The sequence below is a fragment of the Stenella coeruleoalba genome, assembly GCF_951394435.1.
Source record: "Stenella coeruleoalba genome assembly, chromosome: 12".
Classification (NCBI taxonomy): Eukaryota; Metazoa; Chordata; class Mammalia; order Artiodactyla; family Delphinidae; genus Stenella; species Stenella coeruleoalba.
Genome location: NC_137158.1, coordinates 7,254,648 through 7,276,949, shown reverse-complemented (window position 1 = coordinate 7,276,949; position 22,302 = coordinate 7,254,648). Strand labels below are relative to the sequence as shown.

Here is a 22,302-nt window from a genome sequence, read left to right as displayed (position 1 = left end):
GTAAGTGGTTCCACACAGTATCCTAGACAAAAAACTCTAGTTTTTTTTTTTTAAGGTTTCACAGATTTCTGAGCCCTCGCTTAAGTGAAATACACATATACATTTTTAAAATTAATTTGAAAGAACTCTGTCTACAGTCTACTGCTAATTGAAATGCTACTGCCTGTGCATCATTACCATACTGTCTCTATTTTTATTTTGGAATTTATGGTCAAATGGCAAGCAGAGAACACATCACTAATCACTGTCATGTTAAAAGAAATTCATAGCTATTTCAATGGGATAAGAAAAGAACAAGTCCAATGTCACCATTATCTCACCTTATCTATAATAAAATTGGGTTTTATTTGAGATATTTTGTAACATGCAATTTCAGCAATTCATGTTAAAAGAGTTCTTTTTAAATGTTCAAAAAGGCTAGGTTGTGTTACATCGTTGCTGTTAGGAATGTAACTTCACATAACATTTTCTTGATGCTGTCTAGTGCACAGGTATCAAAGCCTTAAAAATGTGCATACCTTTAACACTACATTAGGAATTTATTTTAAGTAACTAATAAGACAACTGCATAATGATATGGATGTTTTCCATAGCATTGCAACAAATTAAGTATATTCTAAATGTGCAGTAATACGGACCACTCTAGAATTATGCTATATTTCAGAAAGGAAATACTATGCAGATAACTCTGATTTATAAATGTAAATATTGGTCATAATATATATTAATAAGATTTCTGATTATAATTTGTATATTTTTATTATATATTATATGGTCACATTTTAAAATATACACATATTTATATGTCTGTTTGTATAAAAACTTAAGAAGATAGCTAGATATTTATAAGATTCAAGATATATTCTAATATATTAATTGCCATTGTTTCTGGGAAGTGAAATTATAAGTACTTTTTCTTTTTAATTCAGGCTGCTTGCTGGCTTATAAGTCTATACAATAAACTTGAATATTTTGTAAGTAAATTGTAATGAGAGTGTTATGTAAATTTTAGAATATCAGATCTCTAGACTACTATGCAACCATTAGAATAATAACATAAAAGATTTTAACAACACAGACAATTCTGTTTGGCAATATGTGAATACACAGAACACAAAACTGTATATATGCTAAGATTCCAACTTAGTGTCAGAAAAGTTATCTGGAATGGAACACAGAAAGGTAATGCCAATGATTTGCTAGGTTCTGAAATTATGAGGGCTTTTTCTTTTTTTTAACATTTTAAATGTTAATAGTGTTATAGTTTTTTAAAAAATCTGAACTCGGGTGCTTAGATCCAAAGTTATAATCTACAAATATGAAGCACCCACCCTGAAGTTCAGACTCTGAGTACCTATTTATTTCTGAACCTCTGGTAACTGGGTAAGGTCCTTACTGACTACAAAAGAAGAATGTGGGCTGTGATTATATAAACCAAAGTGTTCATATTAAAAGTTAACAAGTGTAATCATAAGGACAGTTTATTTATATTATGCTTACAGGCAATGCCATGATGTCTGTATATTTTTTTTAAAGGACAAAAGCCAATCCTCAGGAGTTAAAAAATAATCCATCTTAACTTTAGTACTTTCATTTCATCAAATCATGAACATCGATTTTGCAAACACTTATAATCGTAAAACTACACAGGAAAGATAATGTAATGAATTTAAGTGTGTAAAATAATTACCATAGTCATTCATTCATGCACATCTATAATCACAGCCCCTCGCTGAGCTCTGGCACATAAGTGCCTTATGCAGTCACCTAAGACTTGGCTCCTGCAATTGAGATGTGAACCAGTTGGTGAAGGCAGGCGCCAAACGCCTCGTCCCACAGTTCAAGAGCTATAGATACTCTGAACTTTTATTTCTGGTCTCAAGGCCTTCAGAGAATGAAAACAATTCCAGAATGTCCCCTGCGGGATGGGAGTTTCTTTCTTTCATGGGTTTAATAAGACAGAACTTGCCCCATATCAGGCTTTCTTAACCATTCAATTATACTCATTAGCAAGACGGAGTTCAATTAAGTAAATCCAATAAAATTAGACTGAGAAAAGAAACAGCTATCAAGTGAGTGATCAATATTGGGGGGAGATTAAGAGTTTGTAAAATGTTCACATTCTGTTCTGTAGAGTGTACACAGTCAGAGAATAAACTCATTTTAAGCCGGCATTTTTTCAGAACCACGGTCTACACATTTTAATAGAACGTGAGAAATCAGAGAAAAGTCAGAGATAAGAAATCATGAAAGATGAAAAATAAGAGCTACAGTTAGTATTAATTGAATTTGAATGACCAGATATGTAAACAAAAAATGAGAAATTATAAAGTATTAATTTAAAATATTGAACTCTGGGGACTTCCCTGGTGGTGCAGTGGTTAAGAATCCGCCTGCCAATGCGGAGCAACTAAGCCCATGAGCCACAACTACTGAGCCTGCGTGCCACAACTACTGAAGTCCACGCGCCTAGAGCGCATGCTCCGCAACAAGAGAAGCCACCGCAATGAGAAGCCCGCGCACTGAAGTAGTCCCCGCTCGCCGCAACTAGAGAAATCCCATGCACAGCAACGGAGACCCAACGTAGACAAAAATAAATAAATAAATTTATAAAAAAATAAAATAAAATATTGAAATCTGTTGTAGTCATTACAGCAAACACTTTCTTCCTGACTGCAAATTCACCATTTAAATTGTAGAAAAGCTATTTTTTATTCAATCTCTTTCATCAACTGATTTTATAGAGATATGTGATATGGAGGAATATTATAGAATTGCCCTCACCAAAGAGCTCTGATTGAGGACAAACTATTATCAAATAAATCAATACGTAGTGACCACTTACACTGTGATAAGCACTGTGAATGTAAAGATGAATACAGACCCTAACCTAACTGAGGAAATAGCCTAATGGGAAAAAGAAAGTTTTAAAAATACTTTCAATATATGACATGAACTATTACTGAAAGTTTGTAATACACATAAAACATGGGAAAGCAACAGAGGCAGTTGCTAATTCTCCGCGTAATAATTAGAGAAAGCAGGTGGTCCAGTGGGAGTGACATTTGGGAGATAATTTGCAAGATTATCATGACTTTCTCAAGTTGGAAAGTGTGAACCAGCGTTCTAGACAGAGAGCAAGTGTTACCCAAGGCCTGGAGGTATGAGTGTGCATGATATTTTGGAGGCCTTCTGGTGTGGCTCTAAAAGGTTGTGCAAAAGTTAGATTGTAGTAAAATGTGACAGGCCAGTACGTTTATTATGTAGGTAATGGGGAGCCACTGATGATAGTTGAGGAAAGGCATGTCCAACTAGGCTTTCAGCTCCTAACAAACATGAAAAGAGTCAGAAAAGCAGGAGCAAATACTGGAACATCCATATTCTTCAAACCAGAAGTGGGCAGTATTTCATGAAAGAATGTTGGAGAAAAGTGAAGAGAATGAGAACAAAGATGGAAAGAGCATGGATTTGGACTTCAGAACCACGTCAGCAGTGCAGGGAGACTTAACACCTGGGAGCACAGAATTGAGGAATAAATAGAATTGAAGTGGAGTCATAGGTATCCACTAGCATTTCCACATAGTTTTCATCAAATAAAAAGCAAGCAATGAGCAACGTGGCAGATGCTGGAGAAAGCAGCAGAGATACTAGAAAACACTGTTGTTTAAAATGAACCAAAATGAACAAAATTAAAAACAAGTAGAGTGTAGGCTGACAGAAAGGAGGTAGTGGAAAAGAAGATATCAAAGGTACGAGAAATAGGTCATCATCCGAGACAAGGGAAGGGATGCCACGGAGAGCACAGGTGGGCGATCTGGAAGGGGACACGCTGCAACGTGGGGCAGGGAAGCCAGAGTGAAGGCATGGATGGGTCTACTGGAAGCTGAGGGTACAGTTTGGTCGAGTTCACACCGACCAGCTGTTTTCTCAGTGAGTCAGCTGAATGAGCAGTAAGGGCAGCTTGAAAATAGTGGAGAGTTGAAAAGAGTGGTAGATTTGAACTGGCCACTCTGGAGAATGGAAAAAGAATGCAACTCTCGGTAGGGAAAGGGACAGCTGAGTACCCTGGAGGGTCCTGTGAATATGAGATTCTGAATTATAACAGAGTCCAGAAGCAGTTATTGGAGTCTCAAATAAGTTGATATTTGATGGGGGTCTTTGAAGAAGTCATAGGCTTTCAACCAGTAAAGAAGGATCAGGGCTTCCCTGGTGGCGCAGTGGTTGAGAGTCCGCCTGCCGATGCAGGGGACACGGGTTCTGTGCCCCGGTCCGGGGAGATCCCACATGCCGCGGAGCGGCTGGGCCCGTGAGCCACGGCCGCTGAGCCTGCGCGTCCGGAGCCTGTGCTACGCAATGGGAGAGACCACAACGGTGAGAGGCCCGCGTACCGCAAAAAAAAAAAAAAAAAAAAGAGTTTGGCTAGAAAAGTGATTGAGGAAGAGGGACCAGTGACACCATTGGAAAGGTAAGTCAAGGTAGATGGAGAGGACCCTGACTGCCATATAAAGGAGTTTGACATTCATTCTGTTGGAAACAGGGGAAAATATTTTAAATAAGGGAATTGAATTAAACGGAGCGTTTTAAAAAGGTAACACTGGTAGGAATGTGGAACCAGGATTGGATTGCTGGAGATTGTATTTATCTAACCACCTACCCGGAAAATCTAATCCCCAGCTATTTACACAAATAAATTTTTAAAACTCTAACATTATCTACACAAGGCCATTGGTTTAACTGCTTACGTTGATTCATTAATCAAGTATTAGTTCAGTTAGACTTGTATTTCAACTGACGAGTGGTTTCTGGAAACACACATCACTACGATTATTTTGTTATAGTCTGCTATTTTACACAAGATTCATGAACTTCAGAAATTAAGTATTAAGATTTTATACTCTTTGTCAATATTTATTAAGTTCCCCATCCTCTAAGCAGATCTAGTCAAAACTATTGCTTCTCCATTACAAGTGAATACAATTTGAAGCTTGAAACACAAAGGGAAATTAGCCAAGCATTACTGTACTTCTCTTTCTGCATCTGTAGTATGATGCATCCACATATTACCACGTTTGTTTCCCAAACTGTGCTCTTGTTTCCGGGAGTACAGTAAAATTAATCCACCTACTCAATGGAAAGAATTAGACTGTATTGAAAATTCAGTTACCGTGGCATTTCTGTGTGTATGTGTGCGTTTTTACTTTATTGGAAAAAGAAATAGTCTAAGGTTTGGAAACTCGGGTACATGTCTGAGTTCTACAAAATTCAGTTTTGTGTCTTTAGATGCATCCATTAAATTTATTGGATTTCAGTTTCTTCAAGTGAAAAATAAAGTTGGATTATTTCCTTTTCTTGCCTAAGGATCTAAGATTAATTTTTTATGTCTGCTTCATTATTGTGTGCTTTCAATCTCTTATAAATCCTAGAATCTATGTAGCCGAGTTCAGCTTAATCTTAGGCTATGTCCTCTGCTGTAGTTCAGACACGTCTGGGCATATTTGTCAGGCTAGTGGGACAGACTGGAGAAGAGTGCATTTATCCACTCCTCGTGAATATCTTTCTTTGGCTTAAGAAGGAAGGGGCAATCCTTGTGCTCTTGGTTGAGAGGTATTGGGGAGATCAAACACGATAAGGACAGGATAGAGACACTCTTTCTGTTGATTTTGAAGCCTGTCTGAAGCCCCAAACTGGAGGAGAGTGATGCTAACAGCCTCGAGGAATAAATCATGACGCTGCGCAGGGGAGAGAAACCTTTCTGTTAAGAAGAGAGCATCTGATGTACCCACGTTCTGCAAACTCCTAGAAATAACACAGGGCAAAGGAGACTGATATTTCCCACCATGCACATGGGCAACAAGCAAGTAAAATAATTAAATGAATACGTATTAATTAAGCCTAAACACACAGGCCAATGGAGCTGGAGAATATCGAAAGGAAATTTCGTTATTATCTCAGCAGCAGCACTGAGTCCCTTTCCCTTCTGTCTCAGAATCAAGTTTCTGCACGAAACAGTTTGTCAGGAGGAAGCAGGCCTCCTTGGTCTCAGATGCTCTGGACTCTGCAGTCGGCTGCTTGCTCTGTCTCATCCGCTGTCTGCCTTTTAGACACTATTCCCTGTTCCCTGCTCCCACCACAGTGGTTTGTACCTGTCTTGAGCAATGATACTCTCCTTTTTGTACAATAGGTTTATATGTACTGGTCTTAATTACAATTTTTTTTCATTTTTAACATTTTCTGTAATAATTTTTTATAAGAGAACTTCTAAACTGAAAAAGGAAAACAAAAACCAAAATGGCTATAGTAAGCACACAGGAAGCAAGGGAACTCTCCCAAATATTCTTGGGTAAGAGCCAAATTCCTTCTTTTTTTAATTAACTTATCAAGTATAATTAATTTACAATGTTGTGTTAGTTTCGAGTGTACAGCAGTCAGAATATATTAATATATATATATATATTCTGTTTTAGATTCTTTTTCATTATAGGCTATTACAAGACATTGGGTATGGTTCCCTGTGCTATATAGAAGGTCCTTGTTGTTTACCTATTTTATGTATAGTAATGTGTATATGTTATCTTAATTCCTAATTTTTCAGCTAGATCATTCAAAGGCAGAATCCTGTTAATTTTTAAAACTCTGCAGTGACTCAAGGTTTAATTATCTGACCTGTCAGTAGCAATTGACATAATTGATCTATACCCTCCTTCTAGTGATATTTTTATCAGTAAAATTCATAGATAAGATGCCCCAAATCTCTCAGTGTTTCTTCTCACCCTATTTGCCAGCGCCCTTCTCAGACTGATTTCTGCATGCCTCCAGGCTCACTGCCCCTCTGCCCTCTTTCATCCACTGTCCTCCAGTCCAGAAGATCCCATTCACATCCACACTGATGACTCCCAAGTTTAGCGCTCCAGCTGGAACTCTCTCATAACTCCTGACAACACGGTCCAACCATGGACCCGACATCTCTTCGTGAATGTCCAAAGGCATCCCAAGCTTAATATGTCCAAAACTGCACTCTTAATCTCCCCATCTTCCATATTCCCTCCAAACTGTGCTCTTCCCACACCGTAATGGCTCAGGCCAAGCACCTGGCATTCCTCCTTGACTGTTCCTTTTCCTCACCTTGGGACTCATCCATCCATACAGCCATATATCGCAATACATAGTGATCCTAAACACTGCTCAAATGCTCAACATCTCCCTAGTCCAGGACACCGTGATATCCTCCTGAACTGCTGAAACCACTTTCTAACTTGTCGCTCTGCATCTATGCTACCTTCCGACAATCAATTTTCTATGCTCCACAGCCATCACAATCTTCTAAAGACATAAATCGGATATTGCCACTCTGATGGCCAAACTCTTCTGCCATAAAATCCCAACTCTCCTCTATGGAAAGGCCACTTCCTCTCTCTCTGAAACTCACTTCCTACCCCATTTCCCACCTTGGCTGTCTCCACTCCCACTCGATGCCAAAATTACTCCTGTTTCCTGTTCTCTCTTCCAGATCTTCACGTGGTTGTCTGCCTCATTCATGTCTCCAATTAAATGTCACCTTCTCAGAGAGAAGATATTTAGGTATTTCTAACGGTCTTGCCTCCAGCAGGCTCCCCAGCCTATAGCCCCTACTGGCTTATCTGCTTTAGTTTTCGCTAGAGCACTAACCACCACGTGGAATTCTATTATATACTCTTTTTTGCACATTATCTGTTCTCTCTACAGACTGTGAACTAGGAACAGGAGCTTTGTCTGGTTTGTTTTTTATATGTACAGCACTTAGAGCAATGCTGGCATCTAGCAAACACTTGATGATATTTGTTAAATTAATAGATGACTGCTCCCTCCAAAACATCTTCGTTCCCATACCCTGTCTAGATAGGTGGTACCACTTCCTGTTCTTCCTCCAAGGCCTGAAACCTGGAAGTAATCTTGGGCTCTGTCTTCCTCACTATTTAAATCCAATGAGCCACTAGTTTCTGGGGATTCTCCCTCCTAAATACCTTTCTCCTCCCTTCTCCAGGGCACTGCCTTAGTGGAATGGTGGCTATGCTGTGACTTTATGTGTACTTGGGTTTCAATATTTTATTATCTGTTTTGGGATTTTGTAACCATTTCCTAACTAGTCTCCCTTATCTAAACTTGCACTCTTTTAACCTTCTTTTACCCACCAACATATTCTGTAAACTGAAAAAGTATTTATTTTTTCTATTATGTAAGTCTGTCCAATTATCTTTCTTGCCTTAAACCCTCTTGTCTTCCCACAGCCCAGAGGGTAAAGTCGAATCAGTCAGGTGGGTATATAAGACCTTTCACCCAGCCCTGCCGGGACCCTACCTCTTCCTGCTGTCCTTCCACACTTGAAGTTTAAGGCTGATGCGCATAACCATTCCTGAGCAATTCATGGCATTTCACCCAGCAACATCTTTTTTTTTTTTAATTGAAATATAGTTGATTTACAATGTTTTGTTAGTTTCAGGTGTACGGCAAAGTGATTCAGTTATATATATATATATATATATATATATATATATATATATATATATATATATATATATATATTTCAGATTATTTACCAATATAGGTTATTACAAGATACTAAATATTATTCCCTGTGTTGTACACAGGGAATTCTTGTTGCTTATCTATTTTATGTATAGTAATTTATATCTGTTAATCCCATGTCCCCCTAAGATATCCTAATCTATCCCTTCCCCCTCCCTTTCCCCTTTCGTAACTATAAGTTTGGTTTCTGTGTCTGTGAGTCTGTTTCTGTTTTGTATATAGATTCATTTGTATTATTTTTTAGATTCCACATATTATAAGTGAGATCATATAATACTTGTCTTTCTCTGTCCGACACAGTATGATATTTTCTAGATCCATCCATGGTGATACCTGTTTAATTAGTCCTACTGTATTTATCTCCTTTAAAAAAACTTACATTATGTATCAGATCAATACATAATAATATGGTCTATAAAATTTAAATATCCAATATATATTTCTTACTTTAATTTTTGATCGGTCCACATATAAGATTCTACATATAAGTGATATCACCGATATTTGTCTTTCTCTGTCTGACTTGCTTCACTTAGTATGATATTCTGTAGGTCCATCCATGTTGCTGCAAACAGCAAAATTTCATTCTTTTTTATGGCTGAGTAGTATTCCACTGTATATATGTACCACACCTTCTTTATCCATTCTTCTGTCATCACCCATCAACATCTTTACACAGAACATTCTTTCTACTGGGAAGATTCTGCTGCCAATAACTTGCTCCTCCTAGAAAACTCCTTTGCTGTTTGGAAAGCACAATTTGAGGTTCCTTTCTCCAGGAAGCTTCTCCTTCCTCTCCAGGCTGAGTCACCCTCTCATCAGCAACCTCTCTGTATTTTAAAAGTGCTCCCACTGCTGCACTCTGTATTCAGTGTTCCAATTCATTAGCTTAAATATTTGGCTTCCCTACCAGTCTTAGAACCCTTTGAGGATGGGGCCAGTGCTTTATTCATCTTCTAATCTTCCATGTGAAGATGAAGAACGGAATCCAGAATAGAAGCCTTGTGAACGCATGCATATTTGCCAAACTCAATGAAAATATGCTTCCATAAATTGACATCATGTATAGGTTCACTGTTTTTCAATAAATCATCCATGTTAATGAGTGTATTTTCAATGTCATTTAAAACTTTCAGCCCTTGACTTGCAAAATAAGTCTGTTGCTGAGGGAGGGGTAGAAGGAAGAAGTTCTTTAATTTTAAAAGTGCATCTTAGAGAGAATTGCTTCCAACTAGAAAGGGAATAAAGGAAATGTCACACTGAGAAAGGACAAGGGGGTGGAAGGAAGCCTAATGAGGGCAGAAAGGCACAGAGGTACATCCATCGGTGACAGGTTACAACCCATCCAACCAAGATGATTTTCAGTGGTTTACTAATAAAGCAAATGTTATTACATGGTTTCAGCTTTCCGTTTGAGGTCTACAGTCCAACAGAGGTGAAAATAACATGACTGAAGAGAAATCCAGATACAAATGGGAGGAGCATCCTTGACCAGAGGAAGGCTCCTTGTCTCTAGAAGCCACAGCCATGGAGCACTCTGCGAGATGACCATGTCACTAGGGCAGGAGCTGGAAGCCTTCACCTCAAGGTCAATAACTTAACTCAGTAAACAGAAGCCTCCAGGCCAAGCCCTTAACGACTCGGAACCTCTACCCAAACTTCTGTTAAATAGGAAACTGACTCCTAGGAGTGTTGCACGGGGACCCAGAGCCCTCCCTCCAGTGGGTGGATGGCTTCCATGTTTCAAGGGGTGCAGGTATCCCTTCCATCCTTCTGCTGAAAATGGTCCCACTCTCCACCTGCTGAGACTCAAATGGAAAATATCTTCAGAAAGCTTCCCCTTACAGCTTCGTGAAGGATGGAACATTTCCCTACGTTGTTTTCCACCATGTGCTTGTTTACATGTCTGTCTCCTCTTACTGTCCTCCTCTTCCCTGTAACCAGAAGCTTCTATCTCAGCGTTCGAAGATGCTAGACACCCAACCCACGTGTGTGGAATGAATGGATTCGGGAATGACAGGTACAAGGGACCATCATCATGGCTCATTCGTTTCTGGGAGTGGCTCCCCTCAGCTGCCAGACAGGCCTTCAGGTGAGGACAAGTGGACATATTTTCCCTAAAATCCCTCAGAAATTAGGAAAACAAATTCTCCTCATGTCTCTGAAAATATTTTCAAATATCTTTTATCCTCACCCGTGAGAGTCTTTTCTCTCATTTTACAAAGGAGGATGCAAAGCACAGATACAAGTATACATAAAACGTATATGTTTTGTTCTCCTACACGATTTTTCCCCACAGAGGATACCTATACATAAGCACCTAAGAAACTGCACCCAGTGGTCTGGCAAAACCATTCTATTTTATTTCATTTCCAGAAAGAATTGTGCCTAAGTTGTTATAAGTGGACAAAGGTCTTCCCTGGACTGATTGTGTCAGAAGTTATAGAAGCAAACATTTCATTTCACATTTCTCTGAATTTGGGTCAATAATAGTAGGACTGTCACCAAGACAGCAGAGACTGATGCAGTGAACCCCCAAGACGGGCCAAGCACATTCCCAGAAGATCCGCAGTCAGAAAGTGCTCAACTGAGGCTTTTGGAGAAAACAGGAAATTCTAAGAAATCACTTGGAAAGACTGGCAGAATGACTACAGATACTCTGACATAAACATATGACACTTAAAAAGAAGGGTAGAGATAATGGGAACACTTGTAACCCCAGAGTAGTAGGAAAGACTGGAGGAGTCGTCAGGCAGAAGAGCGTTTAGACTTGTAATGTATGAGTGCAATGCTTCAAAAAAAAAAAAAATTAGAGGAGAATTATATCTTGGCAGATTACAGTCAGTAGGGTACATAAAAGAATATTCTAATAAAATGGTGAAACACAGAATGGAGAATCTTGGACTAAAATGGAGTTCTATCTGGTATGCATATATATATATATTTTTTCATTTAATCTATCACAACCTTATGCTACATGATTACCATTATTACAAGTAAGGACGATGAGATTCTAAAACTTATGAAATGTGACCAAGTATCAGGAAAAGCTCTGAACACAAACTCTAACTGCCTCAAAAGGTTCTTTTTTCTCCTTTCACAGGAGTGATTCTTTAGCACAGGCTTATCTTCACTTGGCAGCAAAAACAGAAGAGATTCACAAAGATGGAACCTGGAATTCTAGGAGCCTATGATTCTACAACATTATACAAAGCCATTAACACACATTAGGTAGGAAGTCTCCAAGCCAGTCCAGTTCATGGACAGGTTAAAAAGAAAAAGAAAAAAAAAATACTGTTCTAAGGAAATAATAATAAAATAATAAGGAAATAAATATTAAGAGTTTTGGGACTCTTGGAAATCTGATGAAAGATACAGACTTTCTCCTCGGATGCTTTGCATTTTAATTCAAGGTGTTCTTGGAGACCTTCAAGCTCACTCATGACCATTTGATGTTTACTTATTACTTAGCTTAACCTTTTTCCAAGGACTTCCAACAATGTCAGCTTTTAGATTCCTCATAAATATTCAACCTTTAAAAATTAAAACTTGACTGAGGAAAAATTCTGACGTTTTGATTTGAGAATAAAACATTGATTTAACCTCTAGCTAGCTAAGAACACCTTAAGATTTGCATTTCTATCACTGTATACTTGCATCTGATTATTTTAAGAAGAAATATAAAACTGCTCCTGTATTATCAGAGCAGCCTCCAGCTTCTTGAATCTTTATTTTTAAAGAATATATCCCATTTGTCTTAGAGTTCTGTGCCTTTCTATACTATATACTTTGTTTTATTTCAAGATATATGTTTTTCCTTCAGGATTATTTCATTTACCTGCAGTTTATCAAAGATCACTTTAATAACTCCCTGTTTTTATCTCCCTTCTTTCAAAAATTCCACGGGCTGATTGCAAGTCTTAAGATGTAAGATTGTTGAAATTATGAGTTTCCAATAGCATATGCATGAAAGCCCAGGTAACAGCTAACATCCCTGAACTCATCTGATGGTCCAGGGGCTGAAGATCTAAATGCTACACACGTGTTCACTTTCACCTTCATGGAAAAGTTACTAAAAAGCCCCATCACTTGGTTCCACCTGGGTACTTCTGGTTTTAGTCAATATTTTACATAATCTCAAAATTGGCAAAAAATAATGATGGTTAAGCATAATAAAGTTTATGACATTTTTCATAGACCTTCCCCAGGAAATCAACTGAGAACGTTTTGGTTGATTTATGTGAACTGAGGGAAGATATATAACATTCTGCCGTCTTAGGACTCCAACAGTGTCTGGCATTAAACTTTTAAATTATCTGAGCACAGTTAACAGTCAAGTACAGGACAAGATCAAGCTGGATTTAAGTGATGAGACCCCAACACCCCTGTGATCCTTTCTACACACAGACCTCTCAGGAAGGATTATCTATCGGGGAAAGACTTCCAATCCCTGACTTATCCTCTTACTGACTTGTATTCCTAACATGCATATGGTTCATCACTGTAGCTCTCATTTCCTTCAAAACTGCAAAGTAAATAAAGCCACTAAAATAGACCACCGGATTGTAGATATGCTAACTGGCACATTCTGGGTAAACTACTTAATTTCTTTAGGGCTCACCTTATATGTAAAGTAGGAATAATCATGGTACTTGCTTTATAGGGTTGTTGTGAATATTAAATAGATGAGCATATAAAGTGGTGCATGGTCTGTGCTCAATATGCTGGAGATATTACCATAGCATCAATTTCTTCCCAAGGTAGTATCTCATTTTGCAGAAGAGTAGAACATAAATACTTGCACTTCAAACTGATTGCACAGCTTTAATAGTTCTTATGTTTCATTGATCTATGTTTATATATTAGTATAAATACACACATACAGTATCAAAACATAAGATGGGTTAATATCACATGGCTCTCCCTTAAGGGATTATATTTTGATTCACCTATTTGCTCTGGCTAGAGCTTTGAATCATTTCCATATTTAAATGATACATAAAATTTGCTAATATACATAAACAATTTTACCATCTGGGAGCTCCAGCCTCGGTTTGGTTACATTGTAGAGAGTAAGAAACAGGATATTTGAGCTGAAATACTGCTTCTCACATACAATTTCCAAACTGCGCAGGCGATTTTTAACACTTAGAGTTCTAATGAGACAGGTTTACATGCATCTTGAGAAAGCAGCAGCGGAAGAATTCACTCTGTCCTGAATGCAAGGGTAGTAAATAACACACTAACTGCATATAGTTTCCAGATTTAAATATGAAGGATTTTTTTCAATGATGAGTGAGACTGTAACTAATATAAACTAGTCGGTAAAAAGGGTGATAATTGTAGCCAGTTAAAATTTTAAAGGACAGAGTATAAATTTGAAGAAATTACAACTGCCCTAAGAACAAATTCATGCATAGAGCTAGAAAAGCAATTCACACTGGACTATGTAGATAAAGGGACAACCTCTGGATGTAAATACTGTTGACCCTTGAGCAACACAGGGGTTAGCAATGCCCAACCTCCATTAAGTGGAGAATCTGAGTATAAATATAGTCAGCCCGCCATATACACGGTTCCTTCATAGCCCCAGTTACACACCCCCACTCTCAACCAATCCCATGTAGCACTGCAGTATCTGTTATTGAACAAATCCACTTATAAGTGGACCCAAGTAGTCCAAACCCACACTGTTCAGGGGTCACCTGTAGTGTATATAAATACGCATACACACACACAAAGAATACAAAAGATACAAAAAGACTAGTTTCACTTGGTAAGACACTGTGGGCTGTTGGAATTATAATAACAAGCAGCAAATTTTAAAGATCAAAACCCAGCTATCTTCCCACAGGGGTAGGAGGACAGCAGGGGGTTAAGATCCTGGAAGACCCACTGGGCAGGCTCCCAGACACCTTCCTCTGCTCTGTCAGAACTGTGTGCCCATGAAGTCTTCTTTTAGGTTTATCCAGGATCCTAAATTGAACTGAATCATAAATCCAAATGCTTTTCATGGAAAAAGTTACCAGAAATAATTCCAAATAATTCCAAATGCTTGATAAGAGAAATGAGGGGAAAAACTGTCATACAGAGTGAAGTAAGTCAGAAAGAGAAAAAGAAATACTGTATGCTAACACATATATATGGAATTTAAGACAAAAAATGTCATGAAGAACCTGGGGTAAGACAGGAATAAAGACACAGACCTACTAGAGAATGGACTTGAGGATATGGGGAGGGGGAAGGGTAAACTGTGACAAAGTGAGAGAGTTGCATGGACATATATACACTACCAAACGTAAAACAGATAGCTAGTGGGAAGCAGCTGCATAGCACAGGGAGATCAGCTCGGTGTTTTGTGACCACCTAGAGGGGTGGGATAGGGAGGGTGGGAGGGAGACGCAAGAGGGAGGAGATATGGGAATATATGTATATGTATAGCTGATTCACTTTGTTCTACAGCAGAAACTAACACACCATTATAAAGCAATTATACCCCAATAAAGATGTTAAAGTAAAAAGAAAAGAAAAGCAGCCACTAACTAAAATGACCAGAAATGCGTCCCCTGGAGATAAACAGCTGCATTGGCCAAGGGCTCCTTTCCTGGGTCTCCTTGGCTTGTGGGTAGTGAACTCATCCAGACACATCGGTCAGGGTGCTAAGTACTCTATCTATTAAGGTCGGTGAATGAAAACTGTACCAGAAGCATGACGGTAGGCGTCGCCCAAGCATACGGGGTGGGGGTGGGGGGCCGTAATGGACTATATGGTGAGATTTCTTCCCTCAGCTTCCCTCCTCCTGGCACTAGCGGTCTTGTAGCTTTGTGTAGCCCATTTGGCCGTCCTACCTGTCGTCCCAAATGACAAGAGACATATAGCAGAGCAGGAAGCAAAGACGCTTCACCTGTAATGCAGCTCAGCTATGCCAGGGTGAAGGGCGGGAGCTTGGGGGAGGGGTACTTTATTGTTGACAGGATATAGCCTAAGTGTCATCAGATTAGCATTGTTTCTGCTCAACATGAGGCATACCTACAGCAAACTGTTTCTGCCAAGAGGGCTAAAATGCCAGGGCTCTTGACAGTGAGTGCAAAGGTTGACTGTGCAGAACACATGAAGCTGCCAGGACATCACAGTTACAGACACGGAAGAATTCAGGTTGGAGAGATGGAGGGCTTCAGCACCACGGACAGCGTCACTTGGTCGTTTACACAGGAGGAAAAGCAAGGTGTTACTCAGAATTCAAAGACCACCAAACAAGAGACTAAGCACCTACCGTAACTAAGCAACAAGGGCCCTGAAACAAGACTGGGCAGCGTAGCTCCCAGCACAGGAGCCACACCGGCCACTGTAAGGACCATGAAGGAAGCCAAATCCCACTCCCTGCTGTCAGGTAGCGCCTATGCTGGCGCCCCCGTAAGGAGGAGAGGAGGAAAGGCAGATTCACAACCAATCACCTGCACTCAGGTGTCCGTCATTCTCACAAACACGTTTACCACAAAAAAAAGTCTTGAGTAAAATAATCTTTAGGGATACCTGACTCCGGAACACCCCCTATAACACTTCTAATCAAGATTCTAGGGCCTAGAAGAGGTAAAGGAGGAAAACAATGCTCATCTTTCTACCAACTTCTTTCTTAACAAAGATTCTTTCTCTGGCCGAGCTACAGGTTATGCGATCCCTGCTCTAGTGCAACACCTGTCCATCTGCATTGACCAGAGACTTTGGACTCTGATTTCATTCCTAGAACTTGTCTTTCTGGGCCTTCCAAACCATAACTCGGATTTACCCACAAACATTATGATAATACCCTTGGTTTGTATTGTCACATTTAACTGACTTCTAATTGACCTGACGGAAACATTAAAAATCATTTCCAAAATGTAATTTGAATACTTTGTTCATCAAAGTCTCATATTTTTTAAATATAAAAAAAATTCTATTTACTTTCAAAAAAACCATTTCAGGTTGCTTATGTGGAAAACGAGGTACAGTTTCCTCATTCAGAGTCAGCCAGCTCGTTCTCTAACTCAGAGAATCTGCAGTGTCTACCCACTACACAGCATTCGGTTTTTCCCAGTAGGAAGCTGAATTCCCCTAGATAGTCAATTTCCATAGAAACAACAGCAAACAAAGGAGTAAAAAATGGAATAAAAATCATAATCCAATTTTCTCCGTATTTTATATTGTATATATTCATTATACTGCATATATTTATAATTTATATACACACAAATTTGTTTTTAAAAGCAATGCTTTCTAATTGTCACCTGCACAGTCATGAATCACTCTGTGAATATATGTACACATGAGCACAGTGTGGAAAAAACATAAATGAATGTTCATTTTAGAATCATGACACTGACAACTTTAAATCCTTCCTCTGAGTAATGCCTGTTGACAAGTCAGAAGAAGATATTACCAAGGAAACTCAGAAACTAGAGGTATAAGCTGTCATTTAAAAATCTAAGATTTTTTTCTTTTATCAGATATAGATAACTCAATTCCAATATAGGCTCATTAACACTGAATTATTTTGCTAAATAAGTAGCGGTGATGAAGGTCTGCGAGAATCAGAATGTCTTGCATCCCTTCTTATTCTGGTTATGGACCATAAGTAAATCCAGCCACTTCTCTTCTCCACTCACTTAAATTGCTTTAAACACAACATGTGGCAGCTCCCTAGAGAATTCTGACATTCAAATAAATAAAATGAACACTATTAAACTCTGTGATGAAAAAGAAAATAAGAAAAGAACATGGACTCTTTCAATATTAAGAATTCTTTGCTGATTGAATCTGCTTTGCTGATGTGAAGCTACTTCCATTTTAACAGATGATGTATAACTCAAATGAGTTCCTAAAAGAAAGTAAATAAATCAAAGAAGGCAGGAAAATCATTTCTCACCTGCTAGCGAGAAGACCAAAAACGCATTTCTACCTCTAAAGCATCTTGCAACATAATGGAAACGAGGTAAAGCTAAGTTTAAAGCTCATATAAAAGCATTCAATAGCTTTCTATTTACTGAAGAAATTGATATCCTTGACAAGTGACATTTCTGAGATGTAGACGATTGCCAAAGGAAAAAAAAAATTAAATCCATCACAAAGTCCATTACTGAGAAGTTATAAATGTGCATGCAGATACAAAAGGAAAACACAATTCACAGAAAAATTGGGGGAATTATATGGAAATTTAATTTCTTTAAATAAATACATGACATAATCATAACAGAATAATGAGAGATAATTTTGAACCAAGTTAATAAAGAGCTCAATCAAGCACTTATAGCAGAAGCCTACTCAAATATCACCAACCTCTTTTCAGTAAAATCGATTTACAATGATGAAGTTAACAAAGAACGGTCAGTGGTCAGATGAAGCTGGTGGCATTTCTACTTGACTAGCATAACACTTAAGTTCCAGTCTGTTTTTTCAGGACATCTTCTGACATCTACCCAGTCCCAGAACAATGATTAAGTATGATATGAACATGTCGTAATAGCTGCCTAACTGCAAGCAGGGGAGATCTTCTAAAGCAAAACTGTCCAGGACTCTCCACAGCATACAATCAGCAACAGTTTCCCACTTTCTCCTGGATGAAGTGTCTCTTGAATATGACACGGTTCTCACGTGGCTCCTGGCTTCATCACCTTTTCTCTTACCACAGTCCTCTTCCCACGCTAGGCTCCAACAGCCCCGTGTTACCTGCTAGTAGCCAAGTTTTCCAGGCTCTCAGAAATGTTATTCAGGGCTGTCACCGCTGTTCTCTGCTCTGACCGCCCCTGCCTTTTGGTTCCCCTGGAGAAACCCTCACTCTTATTCCAAGTGCAACTTGACTGTACTGTCTCCTTTGAAGTCTCCCCTGCCCCCGGGACAAACTGGTCACTTGTTCTTTTGTACCTACCCTATACCCTGGACACAGAAAAAATCCTAAAACTTTGAACACTTTATCATACGTAGGGAGGCCATATAGGATTTTAGATTCAGATGGTCTAGGTCAGAATCTTTGCTATGCAGCCTTGTGACCCTTGGCAATACACCTAACCCCTGAAAGCCTCAATTTCATCATCTGTAAAATGGGAATAATAAACACAACTCAAAGGGTTAAATGAGGAACTACATTTAAATAATTTATTATCACTCCTGGCACCTACGGAGTGCTCAATGAATGTAATTGGGTAGTAAATACGAGTTGGCAGCAGCAATAAGGATAGTCGTCGTTGTTTATTTGATGGCCGCTTCCTACAAAACTGATCATCTCTTCCCAGCAGAGATAATGTGCACTTCATCCCTGACCTTTGCGCTCAGCAACAAGCCATCAGGTGGTATCTCTGTTAAAAATGAGAAGTACACCTGGTCCAACATTATTTGGCACTTTTGCTCTCAGATTCGCTCCCCACTCTTCCTTTCTTCTGCTTGGAATACATGTGGGTGTGAAACTATGTTTCTCCCCCTGCCCAGACAGTAGGCTTTGGCTAAGTTTGGCTGGTGGGTGGCACTGGTTTAACATGGTACCTCTGCTTCCTGGGACCCAGTCACCCCATCTCTGCTTTTTGCTTCTCCAGCGAAGGCAGACAGCTTCTGGTGCTTGTCAACCTGCTTGCTTCATTTTCCCATGGTTATTCTTGTAGCTCTTCCATCTAATTCTAACCAACCTATTTTAAATGCTCCATATTAAAGTGAGAGAGTGGCATGGACACATACACACTACCAAATGTAAAATAGATAGCTAGCGGGAAGCAGCCTCATAGCACAGGAAGATCAGCTCAGTGCTTTGTGACCACCTAGAGGGGTGAGATAGGGAGGGTGGCAGGGAGATGCAAGAGGGAGGAGATGTGGGGATATATGTATACGTATAACTGATTCATTTTGTTATACAGCAGTGACACACTTTGTTATAAAGCACTAACACACCATTTTAAAGCAAATATACTCCAATAAAGATGTTATAAATAAATAAATATCCTCTATTGATTTATCTGGTACAAATATGCCTTCCCAGCTGCACCCAGTTTTTTTCTGAATGGGTCTGATTATAGTCGCAGGGGCCCACAAAGCTTAAGTGGAGATAATAAAACATTTGCTCTGCCTGTATCACAGGGTAGTTGTGTGGGATCCAGGAAAATCCTGCTCATGAAAGTATTCTGAAACTATAAATGGTTGCACAAATGTAACATTTTTCTCTTAGCATTTTCAGTTGCAAAGGAACAGCTTAGTTTCACTGATCTATAGCAGCAATGTTCCAAACGATACCGATGTCTTCCAATGACATCATGCCTGTAATTTGCACATTTGAATAAAGGGGAGGACAAAGTCCAAGAGATAACTGAGCTTGGCATTGCAGAGCTCCTATGAGCTTGTAAGTCAGAAGACACAGATAGAAACAGTGAAAATTATGATTTTACGGAAGACGAGGAACCACTTGGAAGACAGCCACCTTAGACGTTCTCCAAGTCTTAATTTTGAAGAAGAGCAATCACATCAAACTCCATAAGAATTCATGCAACGGCAGGTTATAGTATCTGCCTATTTGAGAACAACGCAAAAGCAAAAGCAAAAGCAAAACATATATGCAGATAGGAAAGCTTTGCTTAGGAAATCCAATTTTCAAGTAAATTTTTGAGTTCTGAATTAAGACATATTACAAAGCAGCTATCTGAAACACAATAATTTTAAAAACAATCATTAAGACATGATAAATAATTTTTTTTAAACTGCATAATTGTGAAATTCAAATAAAGTCTATAGTTAATGGTAGTGTACCAATGTCAATGTCCTTGTTTTGATAATATATTCTGGTTATGTAAGATGTCATCACTGGAGAAGCTAGGAACTCTGTACTAATTTTGCATCTTCTTATAAAACCAAAACTATTTAATTCAAAATAAAAAGCTAAAGAAAAAAAGACAGTATTTCATATGCCAAGGGGATGTATACAGGAAAAAATCCATTAAAATTTGAAGTGCAGACTTTGTACTCTTAAAAGGACTGTCTGGGACTTCCCTGGTGGCACAGTGGTTAAGAATCTGCCTACCAATGCAGGGGACACGGGTTTGATCCCTGGTCTGGGAAGATCCCACATGCTGCGGGACAACTAAGCCCGTGCGCCACAACTATTGAACCCGTGTGCCACCACTACTGAAGCCCATGCACCTAGAGCCCATGCTCCGCAACAAGAGAAGCGACCGCAACGAGAAGTCCTCGCACCGCAATGAAGAGTAGCCCCCGCTCGCCGCCAACTAGAGAAAGCCCGCGCGCAGCAATGAAGACCCAACGCAGCCAAAAATAAAATAAATACTTTTTTTAAAAAAAGGTCTCGATGAAATTAGAAACAAAATTCTTGCTCTGCTACGTGACCAAGCTACTTATGCATTTTCGTATCACTCCACAAACATTCACCATCAAGACATTATGCTCTCATATATTACCACATTTTCCTCCTCAGGCCTTTTACCATTTGGAAGATGTTCTACAGTCTTTTCTGAACCACCCTTCACTTGGCCATGGGTTTCAAGCAATTTAAACTCCTCTGATTGAAGTTTACTCACTCCTCAGGAACATTCAAGGACAACTGGTCACCAAATACCCACAACTCGCTTTTCAAAATTTCAAACAGACCACATTCCTATCAAACGTGAGGCTCTGACCACTTCCCATTGATATTTACCTCTTGGTTGATATGTAAGGCTTGTTTGAGGACTGGGAAAACATCTGGACAAATAGCACAGTTCCATTCTTAACCATGTAGATGTTTGGGGATGGACCCTTAGGGATGGGTTCCTCCCAGAGTCTGGTGATGCCCGCAGTTACTCAGAAGGATGCCTCGAGCCCGGCACTGACAGGGAACATGATTATGTAAGTTCTGACAGCCATCCTGACTTTCCTCCAGATGAAAAAACATACAGGCATCCTTTTCTTGGACTCAACGGAATTCTTCAAGCTCGAAGACGTCACTTTCAAAGAAACACACATACTCTTAGGGAAACTGCTCTATAGGATATGAAAGTATCTGTCCTGGGGCTTTATCTCCTTCCAAAATGTTACTGCGACACACAGGCACAGCTTGGGCGAGAAGCAGGGAAAGTAAGAAGTCAGCAGGCTCCCTCTCAACCCCTCCCTCAGATGTAAAGAGCTGCTGGGGGCGCACCACATACAGCATCAATGCTACTGTCTGGCTGGGAACGTTCTTTAGCCTTTCTGCGCCTCATATAAAGTACCACCACATGTTTGACGTCTGTGATTAGCTTGGATGAATTTGGCACAGTGCTTGGCTCACAAGAAGCCCTTTGCTTCCTGAAAGCTAGGAAGTCAGAGGTAGACCTATTATTCTGAAATACCTGGGCACTGACTCTGCTCTCTTCCCATGGATGACTGATACTGATTTTAGTTCAAGATCAGGTGCGCCAAGTCTTGACGAAGATTCCCTCCCCAGTCCTCCATGATGTGCAATTCTTCTGCAATGTCCATGTTATCCCTGAGGGTCACAAGGATACACAGCAAGAACTGAAGCCTCCAGGGCTTCACAGACCCCATGTTGCTCCGGCAGCATCATATGGCCACTGTGGGGCCCTGTTAAGGACTCTAGGGAGGGGGCCTTGCGGGGGGGTGTACGTTTGTGGGGAGGTAACTTTGCTGTATCTGCTCTAGCTTTAAATGCACTTCGTTTCCACTGAGATGTTCTTTACCTTGTCTAACAAACACACACACACACACACACGTACATATAACATGTGTGTGTGC

The 22,302-nt window shown here is 39.4% G+C and overlaps 1 protein-coding gene across 1 annotated transcript in view; it reads right to left on the bottom strand.

The window, feature by feature from the left end:
• The window catches only part of ADGRB3 (adhesion G protein-coupled receptor B3), an 802,351-nt gene that overhangs the window by 626,899 nt on the left and 153,150 nt on the right, over positions 1 to 22,302 (bottom strand). The window lies entirely within an intron of this gene.